We start from the raw sequence: 20,591 nt of genomic DNA, 5'->3' as shown, positions 1-20,591 counted from the left end.
CTCGGCATCAGGGAAATCCAAATCAAAACCTCAATGAGATACCACCTCACACCCGTCAGAATGGCTAAAATTAACAAGTCAGGGAACAACAGATGTTGGCGGGGATGTGGAGAAAGGGGAACCCTTCTACACTGTTGGTGGGAATGCAAGCTGGTGCAACCACTCTGGAAAACAGTTTGGAGGTTCCTCAAACAGTTGAAATTAGAGCTACCGTTCGATCCAGCAATTGCACTACTGGGTATTTACCCCAAAGATACAAATGTAGGGACCCGAAGGGGTACATGTACCCCAATGTTTATAGCAGCAATGTCCACAATAGCCAAACTGTGGAAAGAGCCAAGATGCCCATCGACAGATGAATGGATAAAGAAGAGGTGGTATATATACACAGTGGAATATTATGCAGCCATCAAAGGGAATGAGATCTTGCCATTTGCAACGATGTGGATGGAACTGGAGGGTGTTATGCTGAGTGAAATAAGTCAATCAGAGAAAGACATGTATCACATGACCTCACTGATATGAGGAATTCTTAATCTCAGGAAACAAACTGAGTGTTACTGGAGTGGTTGGGGGTGGGAGGGATGGGGTGGCTGGATGATAGACATTGGGGAGGGTATGTGCTATGGTGAGCGCTGTGAATTGTGCAAGACTGTTGAATCACAGATCTGTACTTCTGAAACAAATAACGCAACATATTTTAAGAAAAAAGAAAAAGGAGAAGATAATAGGAGAGGAAGAAAAGGGGAGTATGTCAGAGGGGGAGACGAACCATGAGAGATGATGGACTCTGAAAAACAAACTGAGGGTTCTAGAGGGGAGGGGGGGAGGGGGATGGGTTATCCTGGTGATGGGTATTGAGGAGGGCACGTTCTGCATGGAGCACTGGGTGTTATGAACAAACAATGAATCATGGAACACTGCACCAAAAACTAATGATGTAATATATGGTGATTAACATAACAATAAAAAAATTTTAAAAAAAAGAAAAAAGAAATTCTATATTGTCACTAATGCTTTTTTCAAGCCTAGCTATTGACTTCTGAAGTCTTTCTCTGACATCTTGCTTATATCCATATCCATTAGTTCTGTGGCAGAGGACACTGTCCCTGGTTCTTTTCTTTGTTGGGAGTTCCTCCTAGTCATTCTGTTGAGGGATGGTTAAGCGAATGGACAGAGTCAAAAATATCAACCACAACCCAAGCAAAATGCACCTTAGAAAAAATCCGAAGTGGTCAAAAGCTACTACAGATATGCCACCAAAGCCAAGATGATCCAAAACAATAAAAAAGAAAGAAAAAAAAAGGGGGGTTGAGGAGAGAGATTATAATCTCTCAGGGTGGAGAAAGCAGGATGATCTGCCTGTTCCTGACTGATTTTTGGTCTGCGTGTTAGAAGACACTATATCCCAAAATTGCAGAGAAATCAGAACTTATATATTTATCTCATGGTAAAAATGAATAGAATGAAAAATGGACTAGTATGGGATATAAATCTATAAGACATATATGTGAAAAATAAAAGTTAAGTGACTTAAAACACAGGTTGGGAAATAATGTTTCAAATGGGCACCGGGTGAAAAAAGGGAAAAAAAAAAGAATAGGAAAAGAAACTAAAAAAGAAATGTAAAATTTTAGCCTGAAGTATAAACGTGTTGTGAGGGAACACCTGGAACTCCTTATATTATTTTCCCTTGGTGCTGGGGTTTTACAGTCCTGTGGGAAATAAGCTTATCATTCACCTGTTCTTCCAGTCTGTCTTCTGGGGGAGGGGCCTGCTACTTGGCTTCTCAGGTGTCTTTGCCTGGGTGGAGTTGCCCCACCCCTTGTCAGGGGGATGGACTTAATGTGAGCTGGTTGGCTGTGTGGCTTTTGTTCTCTGGTGTCTTTCTGCTTCTCTTGAGAGGGTCAGAGCAAATATGGCTGTGCAGGAATCTCCGGCCCAGAGATGCAATGTCGCCATCTCCCCTGTCAACAAATCCTCCAAGTCAAACCATCTCTGCCTCCGCATGTACTAAACTCCACAGACTTGCACAATTCATGCCCATCACACCTCTCCCCAGGGAGTCATGGGGACGCATGAGCGTCTCTGTGCTTTGTGACTTTGCAATTGCTAGTGGCTGTGGGCTCGTATGTGCACCCTCTTCTGCAGCTTCCAGGTCATGCTGGGTGCTGCCCCAGTGTCCCTTCGGGGATCTCAATGCCCTGAGAACTGTTGCCCAGTTGTGGGCGCGGGCTCTTTGTGTGCCAAACTACTGAATCCCGCAGCTCCCGCCGGCTGTGCTTCTTCCGGGAGAGTCATGGGGACCTGTGAGCGTCTTTGCACTTTGTGACTCCACAACTGCTAGTGGCCATGGGCTCACTCATGCACCTTCTTCCGCAGCTCCCTGGTCATGCTGGGCGCGGCCCCAGGGTCCTTTCATAGGCCACACCGCCCTGAGAGCTGTCCCTGTCGTGGGGGCAAGCTGTTTTATATCTCCTGTAGGATGTTAAACAGCCTGCACCTTCTAGTCCTTTTCAGGGTGGTCAGACAGAGGGCCGTCTCCCTACCAGCTCAGCTCGCGGTTTATGGTGACCAGAGCTGAGATTCCCTTCTGGGCTCACTGACCATAACCCGTCTCCTGGCTCCACTGCCTGGGCATTCTATCCTTTCAGGCTCCTCTGTTCATTCTGAGTCTCCTGGAATCCTGAGACCACAATGATTCACCTAGAATTCTGCCCTATTCGTCCCTTGTGCCCTTTTCAGAAGGGGGTACCTCTCACTAGAGCAGATTTCCAAGGATCCCAATTTTTTGCTCCGGTGCTGTATGACTTTCCAGCGGCTGGCTTATGGAGGCTCCTTCCCCACTCTGTTTATCTTTGGATATTTCCCCCAAAGATTCAAGGTTCCACACCTCCTGCTTGCAAGAAGTAGTCATTTTTCTGCTTGTGGAGATCCAGATAAATCTTTTTACATCTCAGTTTGAATTTGTGTGTGTTCAGAATTGTTTGATAGATATCCAGCAAAATTCAAGGGACCAGATGAAACAAGGTCCCCTACTCTCCCGCCATCTTGCCCACCCCCACCCCCCGTGGGTTCAAGGCTTTACTTTAGAAGCCTTCTCTTCTGATGTCCAGTTCCACCCCTTAACCTGGCCTAGTTGTTACCTGTGTAATCCCTTCATACCTTGCACATTGTGGGGGCACTTTTGTGCACTGTTTCTCCTCACTACCCTCTGCCTCCAATACCTCACACATACTGAGAGTTCAGTATATCTATTGAACAACTGGACTGAGACAGGTGAGAATGTCATCGATATGTACCTCATGGACTGTTAAGCTGAAATAGACCTTTGAGTGAGTAATAATGGTCCTTTTTAGGTATTTTCCCCTTTAACTCTCAGGCATTATTTACCTTCTCCTCCTAGTTTAATACTGTCCCACACCTACCCAATTATGAGCACTGTGGACTAAAAAGGGACATCTTTGCCAAAAGTATATTTCATAATTCTTTGTCTAATTTCCCTTGTGGTGTCACATTCTTTGGGCATTGTTTCTTTTCATGTCCCTGAAGTAATGTTTTATTTTTAGAGAGTTCTAACCCAGAGGGTATTCCAAAGACAGTGGTATTTCTGGACTTGTTATAAAAGAATACGTAATTTTAGAAAATGACCACATTTTGCATTTTGTTAAGGGACTTGCAGAGGGAAAGGGTAGATGAGTAATTAGGAGATGAAGGTTTATTTATTTTTTTACCTTGACTCTATTGCTTTCCCTTCTTACCTTCCATAGGGACAAGTCCTGAAGTAATGTAAAACGGGGACATGAAGTAATACTACGAACTTCATGCTCCCTTTATGTTCATGGTTAGGACCTTCCTAAATAAATAGAATTTTAGCTCTTGACATGGTTAATGGAGCATAGAAAAGGCATTTGATAGATTACTCTTCAGCCAGGAAACTTTCTGTCATCTACACGTGTATCATGGAGAATAAGATTTTTTTTTCAACTATTAGATTTTTAAACACTTCATAGATTATCAGTTGAAAATTATTAGTATTTAAAAAAAAAAAACAAAGAGAACAGTATCATGACTTGCATGTACCCACCTTCAGCTTTTACCTGTATTCTGTCAGTCTTATAACCAGACCTTCCTATCTGAGTCATGAATGCTAGACTCTCTGGTCAGTTGGTTTTTCTTTTAATGCTTGGTTTCCCTTTGCTTAGTCTCTTTTTACTTTTGCTGAAAAGATCAATCTATTAGACCTGTTTTAGCCACTCTTTCCTTTTCTCCACACTCCAGAGAAGAAATGGCCTTACATTATAGTTTGGAGCAGGATGCTGTGAAGTTACCTTATTCTAAAATGGTGTAGACATCCAGGGGTTATCACAAGACTGTATCATTGAGAACAAGGGAGGCACGTAGAGGCAATTCCTGTCAGAATGATGAAGGCATCAGAGCTGCTCTTTGAAGGATTATTAGCTTTTGGAGAAGCTTTAGGATGGATGACAAATTGCAATTATTTCTTTTTTGTTATTATAAGGATGATAGTAAACAGTTTGCATGCTTACTACGTTCCAGGCACTGTTCCAATATGAATAGGCCAATAACCAGTAACGAGAATGAAGCAGTGATCAAAACCTCCCCCCCACAAAAAAAAGAGTCCAGGGCCTGATGAATTCCCTGGGGAATTCTACCAGACATTCATAGAAGAAATAATACCTATTCTACTGAAGCTGTTTCAAAAAATAGAAACAGACTGAAAGCTTCCAGACTCATTCTATGAGGCCAGCATTACCTTAATCCCCAAACCAGGCAAAGACCCCATCAAAAAGGAGAATTTCAGACCGATATCCCTGATGAATATGGATTCCAAAATCCTAGCTAATAGGATCCAACAATACATTAAAAGGATCATCCACCATGACCAAGTGGGATTTATCCCCGAGATGCAAGGGTGGTTCAACATTTGCAAATCAACAATGTGATAGAACACGTTAATAGGAGAGAGAAGAACCATATGGTCCTCTAAATTGATGAAGAAAAAGCATTTGACAAAATACAGCATCCTTTCCTGATTAAAACTCTTTAGAATATAGGAATAGAGGGAACATTCCTCAAGTTCACAAAAATCCATCTATGAAAAACCCACAGCGAATATCATCCTCAATGGGGAAAAGCTGAGAGCCTTTCCCTTAAGATCAGGAACACGACAAGGATGCCCACTCTCTCCACTATTGTTCAACATACTACTAGAAGTCCTAGCCACAGCAATCAGACAACAAAAAGGAAAAGGTATTCAAATTGGCAAAGAAGTCAAACTCTCTCTTTTCACAGATGACATGATACTTTATGTGGAAAACCCAAAAGACTCCACCCCCAAATTACTAGAACTCATACAGCAATTCAGTAATGTGGCAGGATACAAAATCAATGCACGGAAATCAGTTGCTTTCCTATACACTAACAACGCAACTGTAGAAAGAGAAATTAGAGAAACGATTCCATTACAATAGCATGACAGATGATAAGATACCTTGGAATAAACCTAACCAAAGAGGTAAATGATCTATACCCTAGGAACTACAGAACACTCATGAAAGAAATTGAGGAAGACACAAAAAGATGGAAAAACATTCCATGCTCATGAATCGGAAGAATAAACATTGTTAAAATGTCTAGGCTACCCAGAGCAATCTATACCTTCAATGCCATCCCGATCAAAATTCCAATGACATTTTTCAGAGTGCTGTAACAAACCTAAAATTTGTATGGAATCAGAAAAGACCCCAAATCGCTAAGGAAATGTTGAAAAAGAAAAGCTGGGGGCATCACGTTGCCCAATTTCAAGCTGTATTACAAAGCAGTGATCATCAAGACAGCATGGTACTGGCACAAAAACAGACATATAGACCAGTGGAACAGAATAGAGAGCCCAGATATGGACCCTCAATTCTATGGTCAACTAATCTTCGACAAAGCAGGAAAAAACATGCAATGGAATAAAGACAGTCTCTTTAATAAATGGTACTCGGAAAATTGGACACCTTTATACAGAAGAATGAAATTCGACCGTTCTCTAACACCATACACAAAGATAAACTCAAAATGGATGAAAGACCTCAATGTGAGACAGGAGTCCATCAAAATCCTAGAGGAGAACATAGGCAGTAACCTCTTTGGCATCGGCCACAGCAACTTTTTCAAGATTCATATTCAAAGGCTAGTGAAACAAAAGCAAAAATGAACTTTTGGGGCTTCATCAAGATTAAAAGCTTCTGCACAACAAAGGAAACAGTCAACGAAACAAAGAGGCAACCCACAGAATGGGAGAAGATATTTGCAAATGACAGTACAGACGAAGGGCTGATTTCCAAGATCTATAAAGAACTTCTCAAACTCAACACCCAAAAAACAAATAATCAAGTCAAAAAATGGACAGGGGACATGAACAGACACTTCTCCAAAGACATACAAATGGCTAATAGGCACATGAAAAAATGTTCATCATCATTAGCCATCAGGGAAATTCAAATCAAAACCACATTGTGATAGCACCTTACACCAGTTAGAATGGCAAAAATGGACAGGGAAAGAAACAAATGTTGGAGAGGTTGTGGAGAAAGGGGAACCCTCTTACACTGTTGGTGGGAATGCAAGTTGGTACAGCCACTTTGGAAAACAGTGTGGAGGTGTCTCAAAAATTTAAAAATAGAGCTACCCTATGACCCAGCAATTGCACTCCTGGGTATTTACCCCAAAGACACAAATGTAGTGAAAAGAAGGGCCATATGCACCCCAGTGTTCATTGCAGCAATGTCCACAATAGCGAAACTGTGGAAAGAGCCGAGATGCCCTTCAACAGATGAATGGATAAGAAGATGTGGTACATATATACAATGGAATATTACTCAGCCATCAGAAAGGATGAATACCCAACTTTTACATCAACATGGATAGGACTGGAGGAGATTATGCTAAGTGAAATAAGTCAAGCAGAGAAAGTCAATTATATGGCTTCACTTATTTGTGGCACATAAGGAATAGCATGGAGGACAGTAGGAGAAGGAAGGGAAAAATGAAGGGGGGGAAATCGGAAGGAGAGATGAACCATGAGAGACTATGGACTCAGAAACAAACTGAGGATTTTAGAGGGGAAGGGGTGGGGGGTTGGGCTAGCCCAGTGTTGGGTATTAAGGAGGGTACATATTACATGGAACACTGGATGTTATACGAAAACAATGAATCATGGAACACTACACGAAAAACTAATGTATTTTATGGTGACTAACATTACATAATAAAATAAAATTTAAAAAAAATTGGGATCATACTTTAAGAATATATGCCCTGCCTTTTTTCTTACACTATAATTTATCATGGCATTAGATATTCTCTGAGAACATGAATTTTTAAAAAGATTTATTTATTTTAGAGGGAGAGAGAGCACATGAGCAGGGAAGGGACAGAGGCAGAGGGAGAGAGTGAATCTCAAGCAGACTCCCCTACTGAATGCAGAGCCTGACATGGGGCTCCATCTTACCACCCTGCAATCATGACCTGAGCCAAAATCAAGAGTCTGACGCTTAACTGACTGAGCCACTGAGGTACCCCTAAGAACATGAATTATTAAGGACTGAATAGTATAGTTTTATATGGATGTCTGAGAATTTATTAATGAATTCCTTTTGTTAAATGATATCTTGCTGTTTTTTGCCTTCATAAAATGTTCATTTTTGCACATTACACTACTGCTTGTGAATTTTTTAGGATAAATTAATGTAAGTTAAATTACTAGTTAAATATATACATTTTTAATAAACAACTTTGGAATGCCTCCAAAAGGCTGACTCCAATTATATTTCCTCTAGGACTACGGGATCTTGTTTCAGTGTACTCCACTAACACTAAGTGTTAAAAGAAATTGTTTTGCAGGTTCATAGATAAACCATGGTATCTTACTTTAATTTTTATTTCTTTGATTACCCGAGAAATTTAGTTTTTCCATATACTCGCATTCTTGTATTATTGTTTTTGGCTTATTCTGTATCCTAGAAACTGATCCTCTTTGCATACTAGCTTCCCTAATGAGCATGAGTGATGAGGCAATCATAGTTTATAACTAATTGCAAACCCAGGTGAAGGACAGCCTTTCTTTTTCTTTTTTTTTTTTAAAGATTTTCTTTATTTATCTGACAGAGAAAGAATGAACACAAGCAGGGGGAGTATGAGGCAGAGGGAGAGGGAGAAGCAAACTCCCCACTGAGCAAGGAGCCTGACACTGGGCTCAATCCCAGGACCCTGGGATCATGACCTGAGCCAAAGGCAAACACCTAACTGTTCGAGCCACCCAGGCACCCCAAAGGACAGCCTTTCTTATAGATTTGCTGATTAGATCAATAACCTTTTTTTAAAGATTTATTTGAGAGAGAGAGAGTGTACATGCATGAGTGGGTGGGGGAGGGGCAGAGGAGAGGGCAAGAGAGAATCCCAAGCAGACTCCCTGCCAATCACAGAACCTGATGTGGGGCTCAATCCTAGGACCCTGATATCATAACCAATGCTGAGATCCAGAGTTGGACACTCAACCAACTGAGCCACCCAGGTGCCCCTAGATCAGTAGCTTTTATGTCTACTTAATGAACATCTGTCCTAACCTTCTGTTCTTTATTCTTTCTCTAACAGTTACTGATGATGGTGCATAATATGCTTTAATATGCTATTAAGAAATCTATCCTATGGATGGAATAGTTTTTCTTACTAATGAATTTGTAATTCATTAGTATCATACTATTAAAACTTTGCATATTTTATTAAATACTACTCTCACCTTACTACCAACCTCTTAAGATTTTTTGGCCTGAAGAGGACTGTGAGAGGGCATCAAGTTCAGTTTTCTGCCATTAGGCAAAGCCTAATCAAATTAGCCTGGAAGAGGCAGTAGAGGGAAAGATTTGGTTTTGGATCCTTGCCCTTTGAGTAATTTTGGCCAAGCCAAACCTCTCTGAGCCTTAGATTCTCCATCTGTAAGATGGGAATAATAATCTCAGCTTCACTCACCATAAAAGCTGTTCGTTAAAAAAAACGGGAGGGTACATATAATACTTTGTAAACTTTTATAAAATATAGAAATTTAAAGTACTGTAAATTTATCTTTTTTATTTCATTAAGGAATTTCATGAACTGAATAAATACTAATTAATACTGAGTATTTTGTACGTGGCCTTCTAGTATACAGGCCCCAAACTCTTAATACAAAGCTTGGCTCATACCTGAAAGAGCATACTCTGTAATTTTTTCTATACCTATCTAATCTTCTCTTTCTAAAAACTCTAATGAAGAGTTGATTCTCTGATTTGATAGACATCTAAAAAACAGATCAATGAAACCAGTAGTTGGTTCTTTGAAAATATAAAACTGATGGCCCCCTGGCTAGACTCATTTAAAAAAAAAAAAAAGAGGACTCAAAGTCACAAATGAAAGAGGAAAAATAACAACCAACATGACAAATACAGACATTTGTAAGAGAATATTATGAAAAATTATGTGCCACAAATTGGACAGCTTAGAAGAAATAAATTCCTAGAAACATATAATATACCAAAACTGAAGCAAGAAGAAATACAAAATTTGAACAGACTGATGACCAACAATGAAACTGAATCAGTAATCCAGAAACTCCCAACAAACAAAAGTCCAGGGCCAGACAGCTTCACAGGTGAATTCTACCAAACATTTAGAGAGCTAATACCTATTCTTCTCAAACTATTCCAAAATATAGAAGAGGAAAGAAAACTTCTAAATTCATTCTGTGAGGCCAGCATTGCTCTGATACCAAAGATAAAAACATCACAAAAAAAGAACTACAGGCCAGTATCTCTGATGAACATAGATGCAGAAATTCTCAATAAAATACTAGTAAACCAAATCCAACAATATATTAAAAAAAAAAAAAACTTCACCATGACCAAGTGAGATTTAGTCCCAGGATGCAAGGGTGGATCAGTATTCAGAAATCAACATGATACATCACTTCAACAAGAGAAAGGGTAAAACCATATGTTCATTTCAATAGATGCAGAAAAACCATTTGACAAAATACAACATCCATTCATGATAAAAACCTTCAACAAAATAGGTTTAGCGGGAACATATCTCAACATAATAAAGGCCTTAGATGAAAAACCCACAGCAAGCATAATCCCTAATGGAGAAAAACTGAGAGCTTTTCCCCTAAGGTTAGGAACAAGACAAGGATGTCCACTCTCACGACTTTCTTTTGTTTTAAGGTTTTATTTATTTGAGAGAGAGCACATGCATGCATGCGAGCACAAGCAGAGGGATTGGCAGGCAGAGAGAGAAGCAGGCTCCCTGCTGAGAAAGGAGCCCGATGCGGAACTCAATCCCAGGACCCTGGAATCATGACCTGAGATGAAGGCAGCTGCTTAACTGACTGAGCCCCGCAGGCGTCCCACTCTCACCACTTTTATTCAACATAGTACTGGAAGTCCTAGCCGTAGCCATCAGACAACAAAAAACTAAAAGGCATCCAGACTGGTAAGGAAGAAGTAAAGCTTTCACTATTTGCAGATGACATGATACTATATATAGAAAACCTGAAAGACTTCACAAAAAAACTACTAGAACTGATCAATGAATTCAGTAAGCTCATAGAATATAAAATCAAGGTACAGAAATCTGTTGCATTTCTATACTAAATGAAGCAGGAGAAAAAGAAATTAAGAAAACAATCCCATTTACAGTTGCAACAAAAATAAGATACCTAGAAATAAACCTAACCAAAGATGTGAAAGACCTGTACTCTAAATAACTATAAAACATTGACCAAAGAAATGGAAAGATAGTCCATGCTCATTGGTTGGAAGAACAAATATTAAGATGTCTGTGCTACCCAAGGTAATCCACAGTTTTATGCAATTTTTATTAAAATACCAGCAGCATTTTTCACAGAACTAGAACAAACAATCCTAAAATTAGTATGGAACCATAAAAGACCCCGAATAGCCAAAGCAATCTTGAAAAAGAACAGTTTTGGAATAGAGTGTTTTGGTTTTCCACATAAAGTATCATATCATCTGCAAAGAGGGAGAGTTTGACTATTTCTTTGCTGATTTGGAGGCATTTTATTTCTTTTTATTGTCTGATTGCTGAGGCTAGGACTTCTAGTACTCCTTTGAACAGCATCGGTGATAGTGGGCATCCCTGCCATGTTCCTGACCTTAGGGGAAAAGCTCTCAGTTTTTCCCCATTGAGAATGATATTCACTGTGGTCTTTTGTATAGAGCTTTTATGATATTGAGGTATGCTCCCTCTATCCCTACACTGTGAAGACTTTTAATCAAGAAAGGATGCTGTACTTTTTTTTTTTAATTTTATTTATTTGACAGAGAGAGACACAGCAAGAGAGGGAACACAAGCAGGGGAAGTGGGAGAGGGAGAAGCAGGCTTCCCGCCGAGCAGGGAACTCGAGGTGGGGCTTGATCCCAGGACTCTGGGATCATGATCCAAGCTGAAGGCAGATTTTTAACGACTGAGCCACCCGGGCGCTCCAAGGATGCTGTACTCTGTCAAATGCTTTTTCTGCATCTATGGTTCTTGTCCTTTCTTTTATTTATGTAGTGTATCACATAGATTGATTTTGGGGATGTTGACTCACCCTGGCAGCCCAGGAATAAATCCCACTTGGTCGTGGTGAATAATCCTTTTAATGTACTGTTGGATCCTGTTGGCTAATATTTTGGTGAGAATTTTTGCATCCATATTCATCAGGGATATAGGTCTGTAATTCTCCTTTTTGGTGGGGTCTTTGTCTGGTTTTGAAATCAAGGTAATGCTGGCCTCATAGAACAAGTTTGGAAGTTCCCCTTCCATTTATATTTTTTTGGAACAGTTTCAGAAGAATGGGTAGTAGTTCTTTAAATGTTTGGTAGAATTCCCCTGGGAAGCCGTCAGGCCCTGGGCTCTTGTTTGTTGGGAGATTTTTGATTACTGCTTCCGTTATGGATCTGTTCAGGTTTTTTATGTCTTCCTAATTCAGTTTTGATAGTTTATATGTCTCTAGGAATGCATCCATTTCTTCCAGATTATCTAATCATGAGAATATAGTTGCTCATAATATGTTATAATTGTTTGTATTTCTTTGGTGTTGGTTGTGATCTCTCCTCTTTCATTTATGATTTTATTTATTTGCATCCTTTCTCTTTCTTTTGTTAAGTCTGGCCAGGGGTTTATCGATCTTATTAATTCTTTCAAAGAACCAGCTCCTAGTTTCATTGATCTGTTCTACTTTTCTTTTGGATTCTATTTCATTGATTTCTGCTCTGATCTTTACTATACTCCACCCCAAAATTGCTAGAACTCATACAGGAATTCAGCAATGTGGCAGGATATAAAATCAATGCACAGAAATCAGTTGCATTTCTATACACCAACAACAAGACAGAAGAAAGAGAAATTAGGGAGTCAATCTCATTTACAGTTGCACCCAAAACCATAAGATACCTAGGAGTAAATCTAACCAAAGAGGCAAAGGATCTGTACTCAGAAAACTAGAATACTCATGAAAGAAATTGAGGAAGACACAAAGAAATGGAAAAACGTTCCATGCTCATGGATTGGAAGAACAAATATTGTTAAAATGTCTTTGCCTAGAGCAATCTACACATTCAATGCAATCCCTATCAAAATACCATCCACTTTTTTCACAGAGCTGGAACAAATAATCCTAAAATTTGTATAGAACCAGAAAAGACCCTGAAGAGCCAAAGGAATGTTGAAAAAGAAAACCAAAGCTGGGGGTATCACAGTCCCAGACTTCAAGCTCTATTACAAAGCTGTAATCATCAAGACAATATGGTACTGGCACAAAAACAGACGCATAGATCAGTGGAACAGAATAGAGATCTCAGAAATGGACCCTCAACTCTATGGTCAACTAATCTTTGACAAAGCAGGAAAGAACATCCAATGGAAAAAAAGACAGTCTCTTCAACAAGTGGTGTTGGGAAAATTGGACAGCCACATGCAGAAGAATGAAACTGGACCATTTCCTTATACCATACACAAAAATAGACTCAGAATGGATGAAAAACCTAAATGTGAGACAGGAATCCATCAAAATCCTTGAGAACACAAGCAGCAACTGCTTCCACCTTGGCCACAGCAGCTTCTTCCTAGACCTATCGCCAAAGGCAAGGGAAGGAAGGGCAAAAATGAACTATTGGGACTTCATCAAGATAAAAAGCTTTTGCACAGCAAAGGAAACAGTCAACAAAACCAAAAGACAACTGACAGAATGGGAGAAGATATTTGCAAATGACATATCAGATAAAGGGCTAGTAACCAAAATCTATAAAGAACTTACCAAACTCAAAACCCAAGGAAAAAATGAAACAAGACGAAACCAGAGAGGGAGACGAACCATGAGACTCTTAATCTCTGGAAACAAACTGAGGGTTGCTGGAGTGGAGGGGGGTGGGAGGGTTGGGGTGGCTGGGTGATGGATATTGGGGAGTTTATGTGTTGTGGTGAGCTCTGTATTGTGTAAGACTGATGGATCACAGACCTGTACTCCTGAAACAAATAATACATTATATGTTAATAAAAATTTAATAATAATAAACTACTGATATATACAGCAAAAAAACAAAAACAAAAAGTAAAAGAAGAACAAAACTGGAGGATCACAATTCTGGACTTCAAGTTCTATTATAAAGCTGTAATAATCAAAGCAATACAGTACTGGCCCAAAAATAGACACATAGATCAATGGAACAGAATAGAAAACCCAGAAATAAAGCCACAGTTATATGTTCAACTAATCTTTGACAAACCAGGAAAGAATATCCAATGGTAAGACAATCTCTTCAACAAATGCTTTTGGGAAAACAGGTCAGCTATATGCAACAGAATGAAACTGGATCACTTTATTATACCATACACATGCACACAGAACCTCAAAATGGATTAAAGTTCTTACTGTGGGGCCTGAAGCCATAAAAATCCTAGAAGAGAGCATAGGCAGTAATTTCTCTGACTTTGGCTACAGCAGTATTTTTCTAGGTATGTCTCCGGAGGTGTGGGAAACAAAAGCAAAAATAAACGGTGACTACATCAAAATAAAAAGCTTCTGCACAGCAAAGGAAACAACAAAAATAAAACGCAACCTATGGAATGGGAAAAGATATTTGCAAATGACTTGTTCAATAAAGGGTTAGTATCCAAAATATATAAAGAATTTATAAAACTAAAGAACTAAAACCAAATAATCCAATTAAAAAATGGGCACACTGGGGCACCTGGTTGGGTCAGTCGGAGGAGCATGTGACTCTTGATCATGGGGTCATGAGTTCAAGCCCCATGTTGGGTGTAGAGATTACTTAATATTTTTTTTTTTAAAGGCAGAAAACATCCAGGTGGCAAACAGACACATGAAAAGATGCTCAGTTATCACTCATCAGGGAAATGGAAATTGAAACCACAGTGAGGTATTACCTTACAACTGTCAGAATGGCTAAAATCAACAACACAAACAGCAGGTGTTGGTTAGGATGTGGAGAAAAAGGAACGCTCTTACACTGTTGGTGGGAATGCAAACTGGTGCAGCCACGTGGAAGAGAGTATGGAGGTTCCTCAAAAAGTTGAAAATAGAACTACCTTATGATCCAACAATCATACTACTGGGTATTTACCCCCAAGATGCAAAAGCACTAATTCAAAGGGATACATGCACCCCTATGTTTATTGCAGAATTATTTACAATAGCCAAACTATCAAGCAGCCCAAGTGTCCATTGATAGGTGGATAAAGAAGATAAGGGTGTGTGTATATATTTATATATGTATATATGTGTGTATGTATATATAATGGAATATTATTCAGCCATAGAATGAAATCTTGCCATTTGCACTGACATGGATAGAGCTAGAGAGTATAATGCTAAGTGAAATATGTCAGAGAAAGACAAATACCATAGATTTCACTCATGTGGAATTTAAGAAACCAAACAAATGGACAAAGGGAAAAAGCCAAACCAAGAAACAGACTCTTAACTACAGAGAACAAACTATTGGTTACCAGAGAGGAGGGAGGTGGGGGGATGGGTTAAATAGGTGATGGGGATTAAGGAGTACACTTACCGTAATGAGCACTGAGAAACATATAGAATTCTTGAATCACTATATTGTACACCTGAAAGTAATATAACACTAAGTTAACTATACTAGAATTAAAATAATAAACTTAATAAAAAATAATGTCATGGTGGCATAAGAACATGTTTGTTTCGAGTGTCTCTGAAAACTCATTTTTTGGCACCTTTCTTGCTAAGTTTCAATTATCCTGCCCCTAATAAAATACTGTCTCTCTAAAGCATGGTGATGTCAGCAGTATTTAGAGTTTTAAAATGCAGGCATGTCTTGGGAAGAAGCTTGCTTCTTTCCCCTCTGATATTAAACTCAGGTACTCTTTTCTGAAACTGTTAAATGGTAGGTAAGGATAACTAGGAGGATACAGTCCATCATTTCAGTCTTAAATTTATAAATATATATAATATATAAAAATGAGGTTACACAAATAAATCAACTTCATTTCAGATCCAGATTTACAGGGAATCAGCCATGAAAAAGTCAAGTTTCTAGAACATTCTTCTTTATTGATTAGTTGGCATACCTAGAGTGCTGTCAAAGCTCGCCATTACTTTTTTTTTAAATATTTTATTTGAGAGTGTGAAAGAGCATGAGCAGGGGGAGGGGCAGAGGGAGAGGGAGAAGCAGACTCCCCGTTGAGCACAGAGCCAGATGTGGGGCTCCATCCCAGGACCCTGGGATCATGACCTGAGCTGAAGGCAGACACTTAACACTTAACCAACTGAGCCACCCAGGTGCCCCTCCATTATTTCTTGACCTCTAAGGTCTAGGAACCATGGCTGATAATATCCTCTGGCCTCGTACCCAAGTGATACATAAAAGTTTTTCTTCTATCAAATTTTAAATTTAAAATTTTCTTTAGTTGTATAATTTAAAATGTATCAATATATTAAATAGTTCACTGTTTAGAAGTTTTTAAAATAGTATTCACTCATCATTCCAAACTGTAACACAATGGCCATTATTTTAATTAATTTTTAACTTTTTTTTTTAAAAGGCATGGTTTTATGAAGTATAATCAAATTATATTCAGAATCGTAACTTGGATTTTTTTCATTTAACAGTAAATCTTTAAAAGCTTTCCTAATTCACAGTATAGTCTTGATAATATTAATTATTAAGATAATGTTAGTAGCAATATTTTTATCAACCAATCATACTCTTTACCATTCTCTATTGTAGAACATGTCCATAGTTTCTAATTCTAGAGTAGTCATTGAAGCTGTGCTTATAATACATTCACTCATAAAATGATCAGATAATTAAAAGTGAAAAGGGAAATTACATAGAAGAAAATGGGCACAAAGCTGTGTGAATATTTTAAAAAGTTCATTTAGACATAACTGGAAAAGTTACTCTGTCATATCCATGACTTGGGAGGAAAAGCATAATATGTTTGTAGGTAAAGATTGGAAAGGTTAGAATGAAGTCCCACTTGAGGTAGGAAGCTGAGACCGTCCCTGATTAAAGCCTGAACCTTGAGCATACTGCACTCTGCAAGAAAGCTTGTTCCTCAGGCCCAGGTTGGGCAAGAAAAGTGCGGAGGCAGATCTGCTTCTGTGACTGGTTCTTCATCTTTATTGTGTGTATGATCTTGGCCAAGTCACTTTATTTCTCTGGGCTAGTTGCATCTTATTTAAAAAACGGATCATATGTCTTAGATACTTGCCAACATTCCTTAATTCTGTGATTTGTTAACATCGTACCTGTTTAACATTGCTCTGAGTGGTCTGGAATTAGGGAAATTAAGACGACTTACAGGGTGGAGGAAACTTAATTTTGATGAAGGCAGACGTTTCCCAGAACAGATAAATAAGAAGGCCCAGTGCAACTTGCTTTAAAACATTTTTATGTCTCTCCTGACAATTCATATTTACTGTTAAGACAGCATGTCTTTCTGAATTGAAAATCTGGCTAGGAATAGAGATGCTTTCAATTCATTGAAAACTCAATTGGTGGATGGCTGTGACTTCTTTTTGGCTGGTTCCATTTTATCCTGCTGAGAAGTCAGTGCTTGGTCATCTGTAAACCTGTCATTTTCATTTATAACAATAGTGATAATGGGGGAATTGATGTGGGAAGCAGGTGCCTTGGTAGCTAAGAAGGTCTTAGAAGCTGGTTCATAGACCAGCTATTGCATGGATGGCAAATATTGTAGCTTAAGTTTCTAGTTCAATTCTATTTTCAAAGGAAACTTCTCTCAGGATGTGTAAATGTGCAAGTCTGTGTTTCCTAACCCTCGTAACCCATGTCTCTCCTGAGGCTTCAGAGTCAGTCATTCTCTTTGTCCATACACTCTAGTGTGTAGACATATACACATGAAAGAAAGATGCTTCTAGCCAAGTTGATAAGCCTTGGTACAAATCGAAAGAGCATTACATTCATTTCAGGGCAACTCAGTTATAGTCTCAGATCAGCCACTTACTAGCTCTGTGGCCTTGGATAATTTATCAAGCTCCTCCGTTTTCTGTAAAATGAGGCCTTTGGCTAGAGAATCTCCAAGATCTACAGAATTATACTTTCAGAAGTATAAGGCCTGAGACATAAATAAATGCAGGCCTGGCCCCAGGCACACTGATAAGGCAAGACACACTATTCGCCTCTGGAATTTCCTCCTTCCTTTCTGTACACCTCATCTTTCATTCACTTTTCCTACTTCCAGTCTCCTTAGCATCTGGCACTTAGTTGAATTCTGCTGACTCCTGCTGGCAGGCCACTTTCAGCAGTAGATTAGCAGTTTTATGAGATTAGCAGTTTTATGACATTTCCGCAGCCATCTTGCCCACTTAGCATATTCATATGCTAGCCATTCTTCAACATTCAGGTTAAATGCTTTCTTCATGAAGCCATGTTTGATTCCCTCATCTAATACTAATCTCTCCAGTCGACTATCTTCCATAGCCACTTGTTTCTTAAGTAAATGGTATTTATTCTTGCTTTATAGGCGTAAATAATATTTCTTTTACTGGATTATAGTCTCTCAGGGCAGAATTTATATCCCAATTCCTGATATATCTGTTAAATGAGTGAATGAATGACTGAGGGAGGGAGTTAGTTGAATGAGTGAATTAATTCATCACTGTATTCCCACGTGGTACTATGGTGTTCAGTAGTAGACTCTCAATAAATATTGATACATGAACAATTCTGCTTTTCCCATCATTCCCGTAGGTCCTTTCTAGGTAAACTAGCTTCTTAATGTCTGATTAATGAAGTTATTAGCTAATATGTTGCTGCTCAGAAAGGAATTTGTGTTTTATAGCAGATTCAAAGGTGTGACTCTTTAATGGTATACATTTCAGATAATGGACTAGAAGAGGTTTATGGGATGTGTGGTGCACGTGGTCAAGGACAGACAGGAAGTGATTCCATCTACCATGCAGGTGCCTGTCTCTCAGCCTCTGTAGAAAGCTGGTCTCATTTACTTGTATTAACTTTTAATTTGTTATGTAAAACAAAGACATCCAGCTACTATTGTGTTCTCTTGCAGACATTTTTTTCCATTCACTTGCAGTGTTTATTTTTGCCATCTTGGCCATGAATCTATAAGCTACATTGAAGAAGGAAGACTGAGATTATCTCAGAGAATGGAGATCTGGTGTTCTTAATCTCTTCCACAGTATCTTCCTGGAACTCATGAAGCAGTGCTCACTTATATTCACTCTTGAGGGTGTAGTGGGTAGTCTCTTTCAATGCCAGTGGGAGATGAGGGAGACTCTTAGGATGTCTCTCCTAATGAACAGCATGGTCTTTATCTTTTTGGATTATATCTGAACAGCCTCACCTCCTCCAAACATACAATTCTGATAGCTCTGCCTCACCCACCACCATACACTGTGTCTTTCCTATCATGTGTGCCAAAACAGATGATAGATGGTAAGAACAATGCAAATCCGGAAGGCCTGGTTATTTTGTGACTATTTTCTGTGGATTATATTTCTCAGATTCTAGAAGACCAAGTATATCTAAATAATTTGGTATAATGCCCAACAGAGTACCATGAGTGAACTGACAATGAATGACTAGTGATGAGAATGGAGGTTTGCAAGTACAACATCCAAGAAACCAGGGGAGATAGTGTTTGTGTATGTGTGTGTGTGTGTGTGTGTGTGTGTTTATTTCTTTATTCATCCATCCATCAATGGTCATAGTTTCTTTCCATATCTTGGCTATTGTAAATAAGGCTACAGTGAACATGGGAGTACATATATCTTTTCAAGTTAGTGTTTTCATTTGGATAAATACTCAGATGCAGAATTACTGGATCATTTAGTAGTTTCATTTTTAATTTTTTGAGGAACCTCCATGCTGTTTTCCGTAGTGGTTGCACCAATTTACATTCCCACCAACAGTTCACAAGAGTTCCCTTTTTCCACATCTTTTCTGACATTTGTCATTTGTTGTCTTTTTTTTTTTTTTAAGACTGATTGATTTAAGAAATCTTTACACCCAACATGGGGCTCAAACTCACAACCCTGAGATCAAGAGTCACATGCTCCACCAACTGAGCCAGCCAGGTACCCCTTCTTGTCTTTGATGATAGCCATTTTGACAGATGGTAAGTGATATCTCATTGTGTTTTGATTTGCATTTCCCTGATGATTAATGATGGTGAGCATCAGGGTCCCTGGGTGACTCAGTCGGTTAAGTGGCTGCCTTCAGCTCAGGTCATGATTCCAGGGTCCTGGGATTGAGTCCCACGTTGTGCTTCTTGCTCAATTGGGAGCTTGCTTCTCCCTCTGCCTGCTGCTCTCCCTGCTTGTGCGTACACGTGTGCTCTTTCTCTGTCAAATAAATAAAATCTTAAAAAAAAAATGATGGTGAGCATCTTTTCATGTACCTGTGGCTATTTAGACATCTTAGAAAAATGTCCACTCTGATCTTTTGCCCATTTTTAAATTGGATTATTTGTTTTTTTGTTATTGAGTTATAGGAGTTCTTCATATATTTTTTAGATATTAACTCCTAATCGGATATATGATTTGCAGTTAGTTTCTTCAACTCAGGTTGCCTTTTCATTTTGTTGATGATTTCCTTTGTTGTGCAGAAGCTTTTTAGTTTGATATAGTCCCACTTGTTTATTTTTGCTTTTGTTGCTTTGGCTATTGGTTCAAAAAATCATCACCAAGACTGATATCAGGGACTTTAGTGCCTATGTTTTCTTTTAGGAGTTTTACAGTTTCAGGCCTTTTGTTAAAGTCTTTAATCTATTTTGAGTTAATTTTTGTGTATGTTCTAAGAGAGTGACCCAGTTTTGTTCTTTTGCATGTGGCTATCCAATTTTTCCAACACCATTTATTGAAGAGACTGTTCTTTCTGCATTATATGTTCTTGGCTCCTTTGTCCTGAATCATGGACCACTCCGGGAAACAAACTGAGGATTTTGGGGGGGGGGGGGTGGGGGGTGGGGTTGCCCGGGGTTGGGGGTATGAGGAGGCCACATAT

General features: G+C 39.0%; 1 protein-coding gene across 11 annotated transcripts in view; it reads left to right on the top strand.

Moving 5' to 3' along the window:
* TMEM108 (transmembrane protein 108) overlaps window positions 1–20,591 on the top strand; it is a 747,136-nt gene that overhangs the window by 400,818 nt on the left and 325,727 nt on the right. For 2 of the 11 annotated variants that reach the window (XM_073900005.1, XM_073900001.1), the window contains exon 3: window positions 14,400–14,481. The exons of 8 other annotated variants lie outside the window; for them this stretch is intronic. The gene's annotated coding sequence lies outside the window, so the exon portion shown is untranslated. Of the gene's footprint in view, window positions 1–14,399; window positions 14,482–19,568; window positions 19,705–20,591 lie in introns of all 11 variants that reach the window. One more of the 11 variants, XM_073899987.1, reaches the window with a different exon arrangement.

The sequence above is a fragment of the Callorhinus ursinus genome, unplaced genomic scaffold, assembly GCF_003265705.2.
Source record: "Callorhinus ursinus isolate GAN/ISIS: 27379988/994484 unplaced genomic scaffold, GSC_fseal_2.0 scaffold1, whole genome shotgun sequence".
Taxonomy (NCBI): domain Eukaryota; kingdom Metazoa; phylum Chordata; class Mammalia; order Carnivora; family Otariidae; genus Callorhinus; species Callorhinus ursinus.
Note: the sequence above shows the minus strand (reverse complement) of the source record. Positions and strands in the feature narration are given on the sequence as shown.